Below are 7,719 nucleotides of genomic sequence, written 5' to 3' on the forward strand. Positions count from 1 at the left end.
GGGTCATGTTGACCTAGAAAACTTTTGAGGAAACAACGAAAAGAGAAGGTACCGAAACAATTATTTTGAAATCTACGTGCATAAAGTACGCTGTACTTCGTAAACCAATTTACCAAATTCCAAATTATTAATTTTTTTACTTCATCTAAAATTTTGCAGAACAAGTATGCTTTAAAGTAGGAACATCTTTCTAAGGATTTCGAGGAGTTGAAGATAGTAAAAAAAAAACATTCCATTCCACTATCTCAGTTCACTCAACTTTTCTATTATATCGTTGGAGAACATTTTAAGCAATTGGAACTCGAAGCAGACCAATAAATTACATATATGGTAATTGCCATGTGCCCTAAGCAAGTAGGAATATTGTAAGTAACACATAATTTAGAAAGTCGCAGTGGTTCTTTGTGCTAATACTCCTATATTATATGATTTCAACACTTTTAATTCCGTGCGTATGCACGGAGCAAATACTAGTATAAATATAAATGTGGACATACATACACAACTACTAAAAAGTACTAGTTAAATCCAATGTTTAAGCCTTAAATCTAATTAATTTGCCACAACTTCTTTTATCAAAGCCACATTAAGAGTAATCTTAACTAAAAATTCAAAAAATCAAAAATGTTTTTTTTTATAATAATGAAAGGTCCAAACAAATTTTTTTTTTGCCCAAGGTTCGATATTGAGCCGGGGAAGATCACGGGGCTACATAATTTATAGCAGAATTTCAAACCAAACTCAAAAAGGAAATAATTGAAACCAGAACTAATTTCAAACCAAACTAAAAAAGGAAATATCATAATTTGAAGTGTGAAAAAGAACAAAAAAATTAAAGTGTGAGTAAAATATATAAAGATATGGTTTTCTTTTCTTATATATTTCTATTTCTCTAACCAACAATATAAACAGTTTCGGCCGTCCATAAGGCAAGCAAAGCACAAGGCCAAATTATATATAGTTTAGTTGAAAGACCACATTTGCATAATAATCTGTTTAGTCTGGCATGGTAGTCCATTGTTATGTCTAAGGGCATGTTTATCAGGGGGTTGTAAGGGGGGTTTATAGATTTTAGGTGGGTTAAATTTAAATCAAAAGAAAAAGAAATTAAGAAGAGACTCTCTTATATTACAACCCCAAATCGTTCATAAGAGACTGCAACGTGTCCAATTTTCGTTGGTCAACTGAAAAATAGAAAAGGAAAAAAGAAAAAAATTGTTCTCTCTTTCTCTCTTTCTCTCTTTCTCTCTCCGATCAACTTCTCTCTTTCTCTCCCATTCAAAGTTTCGATCCAAGAAAGGAAGATCTGCAGATCAAAGTCTCTCTTTCTCCCGATCAAAGTCTCGATTTGAATCGGCAGACATCTTCTCGGAGGCGAGTGTAGCGGTGGCGATTTGAATCGTCGTGGAGATTGTAGCGGTGGCAATTTGAAAGAGTAGGCGATTCCATCGAAAGAGAATGGATGAATTCGATTAAGAGGGTAAGTTTATCATGGGAATAAGTATTATTAGGGTGATTTGAGTTTGGTTGCTTGAAATTAGGGTTGTTTGATGTTTGATTTGAGTTTGTCTTTTTAAGCGATTGATAAGTGATGGTTTAAAGAGATTATGGTTCTTGAGAACCATGTGATCCGATTTGCTCTGTTTGTGTAATGTTTTATAGTGTGTTTGTGTAATGTTTTATAGTGTGTTTGTGTAACGATTTGTAAGTGATGGTTTAAAGAGATGTTTAGACATGATTGTTCTTGTCTTATTATGTGTTAAAGAGATTTTGGTTGTAGTATTATCCAGTCCTTGTGTTTTGTTGTCTTTGTTTGATATTCATTGTATTATCCACTCCTTGTGTCTTTGTCTTTGTTTTGATATATGTCTCTCTTTTGTATTGAGGTTAAATGGTGCTAGCATGATATTGATGGATTGATGAGAGTAGAGTGTGCTTCGGCCATGGAGGAAGGTAATTATCATCCTCTTCTTTCTTCATTTATTTGATGCTAGTTAAAGTATGAGAGTGAATCATTGATGTTAAAGGTTTTGTTTGTTGGTTGTGAGTAATGTTTTTAGTACTTGTTAGTGTAGGTATTAGTCTTGTCAGTCATTAATGTTATTGTTTGAAGTTTTGTGCTAGTTGGTTGTGAAGATGTTTAATGTGTGGTTGGAGCAGATTTCATTGATCTTGTATTCACTTTTCTAGCCTTACCACTTGGATCTGTCTGGGACATCCCTCTTGTATTCACTTTTCTAGCCTTACCAAGANCCCAAATCGTTCATAAGAGACTGCAACATGTCCAATTTTCGTTGGTCAACTGAAAAATAGAAAAGGGAAAAAAAAAATTGTTTCTCTCTTTCTCTCTTTTTCTCCCGATCAACTTCTCTCTTTCTCTCCCGTTCAAAGTTTCGATCCGAGAAAGGAAGATCTGCAGATCAAAGTCTCTCTTTCTCCTGATCAAAGTCTCGATTTGAATCGGTAGACATCTTCTCGGAGGCGAGTGTAGCGGTGGCGATTTGAATCGTCGTGGAGATTGTAGCGGTGGCGATTTGAAAGAGTAGGCGATTCCATCGAAAGAGAATGGATGAATTCGATTGAGAGGGTAAGTTTATCATGGGAATAAGTATTATTAGGGTGATTTGAGTTTGGTTGCTTGAAATTAGGGTTGTTTGATGTTTGATTTGAGTTTGTCTTTTTAAGCGATTGATAAGTGATGGTTTAAAGAGATTATGGTTCTTGAGAACCATGTGATCCGATTTGCTCTGTTTGTGTAATGTTTTATAGTGTGTTTGTGTAATGTTTTATAGTGTGTTTGTGTAACGATTTGTAAGTGATGGTTTAAAGAGATGTTTAGACATGATTGTTCTTGTCTTATTATGTGTTAAAGAGATTTTGGTTGTAGTATTATCTAGTCCTTGTGTTTTGTTGTCTTTGTTTGATATTCATTGTATTATCCACTCCTTGTGTCTTTGTCTTTGTTTTGATATATGTCTCTCTTTTGTATTGAGGTTAAATGGTGCTAGCATGATATTGATGGATTGATGAGAGTAGAATGGTTGGAGCAGATTTGGTTGATCTTGTATTCACTTTTGTATTGAGGTTAAATGGTGCTAGCATGATATTGATGGATTAATGGTGCTAGTTGGTTGTGAAGATGTTTAATGTGTGGTTGGAGCAGATTTCATTGATCTTGTATTCACTTTTCTAGCCTTACCACTTGGATCTGTCTGGGACATCTGTGGAGACAATAATATCACTCTTGGTTGTATTGGGAACGTGTTTAGAAGCTTCAAGGGTTTGAATGAAGAAAATGATGATTCCTCGTTGTCTGCCAAGTGTCTGCTTCCTTCGTATTATAGTTGCCCAAAAACAGTTGCTTGATGTTGTCACTTTGCAAAGAGAAATCTATTATTGTTACAGGTTCTGTCCCAGCCCGGGTGAACCCTTTGGCAGCAGTAGGTTAAGTTTCACTAGAGAGATGCCTGCTTGTCTTACTCTTCAAACCCAAAACATCCAAGGTTTTTAATATAAGAAGTTTTGGGTTTGTGAGGGGATACGCAAGGTATTTGGTAACTGATGATTTGGTCATTAAACTGAAGGACTCGGTTTCGAACATTAGTTTGCTGAAGTTGACCATGCATTTGGCGGAGGAAGATGTCAGAGAACAAATGATCACCATTGGGAAATCAGAGGTATGGTTATTGTCTTCTCTTTTGTGTGTTTTAAGTTTTTGGCCTCGAATGACAAAATCAGTTTCTAAAAATTGAATCTTTCTTCTATTGCAGGCTATGAGTTTGTTAAGATGTAATGTGACTATATCCTTCACTAGACATGAGCCGGGGATCCAGTCTCCGGTGTTGGATCATCAGCCAACATCGCCTTGCGGCCTCTCTCTGAGCGACTGTTTTCAGCAAACTTAATGCTTCCCTCATGTAGACCTAAGCTCTTCTCTTCCTTTGTCCATTCAGCTCCATAGTAATGCTCCTCTTTTGATTTCTCTCCGTTTTGCGATGGCCTCAAGAACATGCTTCCCCACTGTGGGAAATGTATAAACGCAACCGGAAGGGAACACACGACAGCCATAACACCCATTAACGATAGTCCTTCAGCTGTAAACGAATGTGAGAAAAGATAAGAAAAAGAAAAAGAAAAAAGATAAGAAATCGAATGTATGTTGATAATTGTATGTTGTTCATTGATAATTGATAATTGTATGTTGTTTATTTGTTTTTGATTTGATTGTTGTAGATTGAAGAGTGATTAATACACTTGAGCCATTTTAACACTTAAGAAACAAACCTCAGACAAAGAAACAGAGAGAAGTTCTTTGAACACACAATCTAGGAATTAATCATTTTTCTTATTTATGAATTGCACTTCTATTTATTGTAATATGTATTAATGTTTTTATTATGTTTTGTATGTTTAAAAATTAATTAAATGCAATATTTTCTATTTTTATAAAATCTTAAATGTTTACACATTTATACCACTTCTATTCTATTTAAAATTTTTAAATTTCAAAAAAATAATATTTTCAAAAATAAGAGATNAGGGAACACACGACAGCCATAACACCCATTAACGATAGTCCTTCAGCTGTAAACGAATGTGAGAAAAGATAAGAAAAAGAAAAAGAAAAAAGATAAGAAATCGAATGTATGTTGATAATTGTATGTTGTTCATTGATAATTGATAATTGTATGTTGTTTATTTGTTTTTGATTTGATTGTTGTAGATTGAAGAGTGATTAATACACTTGAGCCATTTTAACACTTAAGAAACAAACCTCAGACAAAGAAACAGAGAGAAGTTCTTTGAACACACAATCTAGGAATTAATCATTTTTCTTATTTATGAATTGCACTTCTATTTATTGTAATATGTATTAATGTTTTTATTATGTTTTGTATGTTTAAAAATTAATTAAATGCAATATTTTCTATTTTTATAAAATCTTAAATGTTTACACATTTATACCACTTCTATTCTATTTAAAATTTTTAAATTTCAAAAAAATAATATTTTCAAAAATAAGAGATCCAAAATTAGAACCTACCAATAAAAGAGAAAATTTTATCTAAGAGATCATGGGTTCTTATATTCCAAACAGTACACAATTAATTCATAAAAAATTTAAGAACTCCCCTTATATGAACCCCCCAATAAACTTGCTCTAATGCTGCAGGTTCTACGCTTAATCTGGTTATTAAACTTTTTTTTTCCTTGTTTTTGTTTGTCCTTGGGCACTTATTTGATAATATTCTCTATATATTAATAGAAAAGTACTCTTATACAAAAAGCTGATTTATCACACTCACATAGCTTTTGTGTCTTTTTTAATAAATGTCTTTACATTTTATTATTATTTTACATAAATGTGTCAATCAATGACATATATAAGGTAATGTTTTTTAGTTTTTTTTTGTCAACCATTGGGCCACAACAGGCCGGCCCATTAGTCTAATCCCTACATTCGTAAGGAGCGGGACTCGATCCCTGATGTGATAGTGCCTTGTGCATTAAAGACTTACCTTTGGCCACTGAACTAAGGCCACTTCACGTTTTTTTAATTAGTTTTAAAAAATGAAAGATTTAATCAACAATTAAAATTCAGAAATGTATTCATATAAAATATTTAATTATTAGAAGTAAATTCTATTTCACAAACAATAAAAAAGTATTCATTTATTTACCACTTTTATATATTTTTCTCATTACATTTTTTAAACTTAGGATTAGTTTAAACTAAATTGATTAGTCTAAAAATTTTTGTTTTATCTATTTAGTAGCATAGTGATGTTGATAATAATGTGAAATATGAATTTGATTTTAGAACCACAAAATAACATCAAAACTTTCTACACCATCTTAAATTCTTTTGCAAGTTCAAATATTTCACGGGTGAAACATATATTACAGAAAATAAATGCAAATTTGAATAAACAAAAAAACATTTATTTACATATTTTGTTGTACACAAACGTATCTTAAATCTCAAATAATAATTTTACTCAGAATGTTTTCTTTAAATCGATTTATTCCGCACATAGTGCGGGTTGGTACCTAGTGGTTTCTTTTTTTTGGTAAAGCATCTTTAAATATTTGGTTTATTTAAATAAGATATTTGTTGCTTATTCAAAAAAAAAAATCTTCAGAAAATCAAAAATGTTTACATTTATAATTGTTAATTTTCATAAGTAATAAAATGTTACACTTTATTAAAATATTTTATAGTACTTTAAAAATAATTTAATATAATTTTTTCTCTTTAATATATATATCTTATTATATAAAGTTTGATATCAAAGTTACTCATCAACAAGATCATGACACATGTCAGTTGTATCATTCAGATGTTGACACATGTCAATTTTAAATTTATTTAAATTTTAAAAATTTAAAATATAAAAATTTAAAACCTACCATAAAAAGGTTTTTTTTTTTGTTAAAATAGAGAAAACAAAAACGAATTTTATTTAAAATCTTTTAAAGAAAAAAAAACTTTGCAAACTTCCAAATGTAAAACAAAAGTTTTATTTTTAACAGTTTAAAAAAATATTAAAAGGCAATTATAAGAAAATTATAAAATTTAAACAGCTTTAAAAACAAATTAGAAAAGATCATTATAAGGAAATTATATATATATATATATCATAAAATTTGAAATTATAATATTCTTTACTTATTTAATTTTTAAGTTGCTAATTTCACAAGAAAAATGAATACTTTTTATATAAGATAAAAAATGATTGTGAAAATTATACAATTAATTAATGTTTCTAAAAAAATGTAAATACTGACCTTTACATAAATAAAAAGATTGTTGAAATTTTTTTTTAAAAAAATAGATCGTCTCATATTTTTTTCATCAATTCAAAAAGACTGCTATTGTAATATATAAGATAGGAGTATGTAAGATTAACGTATGCGTTTTTGTAACTATAAAAATGTTAAAGTGAAGAGATATATAATAGGTTTTTTGATCCCGAAATCATTGTACTATCCTCTCCGCTTAAAGGAATTGACTCCCGCGATAGCCTCCTCTTCTTAAGGCCACAGTCCAATGATGGTCATCCTGATGTCTCTCCGTTACAAATTACAGGTCATATGAAAGGGGAATCCATAGTCGCTAACCGGCATTGTGTTTGGCGTTTCGAAAGGTATGTTTCAAAACCATCACAAACAACATATCAAAATTTTCTTTTAATTATGGTAATGCAGAAAGTATTTAGGAGTCTCATCTATAAGATGTTAGCCTTTGAAGAGTGTTTGAAGAGGGGACTTAACATATTTTTTCTGTTGCCTGTAAGGCTTTCGTTTAGAAAGCAGGGTTACTTCCACTTCTTCATCGACATTGTGTTCAATTTCCTATATTTGTTTTAATGGTTGTACTTGATTGGTTTAATGTATCATGTAAACGTTTATGGTATACTATAATTGATTTACCGTTAAAAAAAAAGACAATTTGTTGGTAAGTAGTAAAGACTAAAGAGTATATTTTAACAGTAAAATATATAAAATATATTTGTGTATACAAATACACTTTTAGTGGTAATATACATAGTAGATGTAAATGGATATACAATAGTGTATTATAGCAAAAAAAAAAAAACTATTTTCTATAACTAAAAGTTTATCTCTTTACTTTTATACAACTTTTTTTGAGAATTTGTTAAAAATACCCCTTTTGATATACCCTTTTTCAAAAATATCCTCTTTTCTGGCTATTTT

The 7,719-nt window shown here is 30.5% G+C and overlaps 1 long non-coding RNA gene across 3 annotated transcripts; it reads left to right on the plus strand.

The window, feature by feature from the left end:
* LOC104769907 lies at positions 2,277-4,270 on the plus strand. Of its 3 annotated transcripts, none has more exons than XR_764455.2 (3): positions 2,280-2,587; positions 2,994-3,677; positions 3,771-4,270. It is a non-coding gene; the product is annotated as an uncharacterized LOC104769907 (long non-coding RNA). The 3 variants fall into 3 exon arrangements; XR_764456.2 differs by having other exon boundaries at positions 2,281-2,587; positions 3,194-3,677; XR_764454.2 differs by having other exon boundaries at positions 2,277-3,677.

The sequence above is a fragment of the Camelina sativa genome, chromosome 20, assembly GCF_000633955.1.
Source record: "Camelina sativa cultivar DH55 chromosome 20, Cs, whole genome shotgun sequence".
Taxonomy (NCBI): domain Eukaryota; kingdom Viridiplantae; phylum Streptophyta; class Magnoliopsida; order Brassicales; family Brassicaceae; genus Camelina; species Camelina sativa.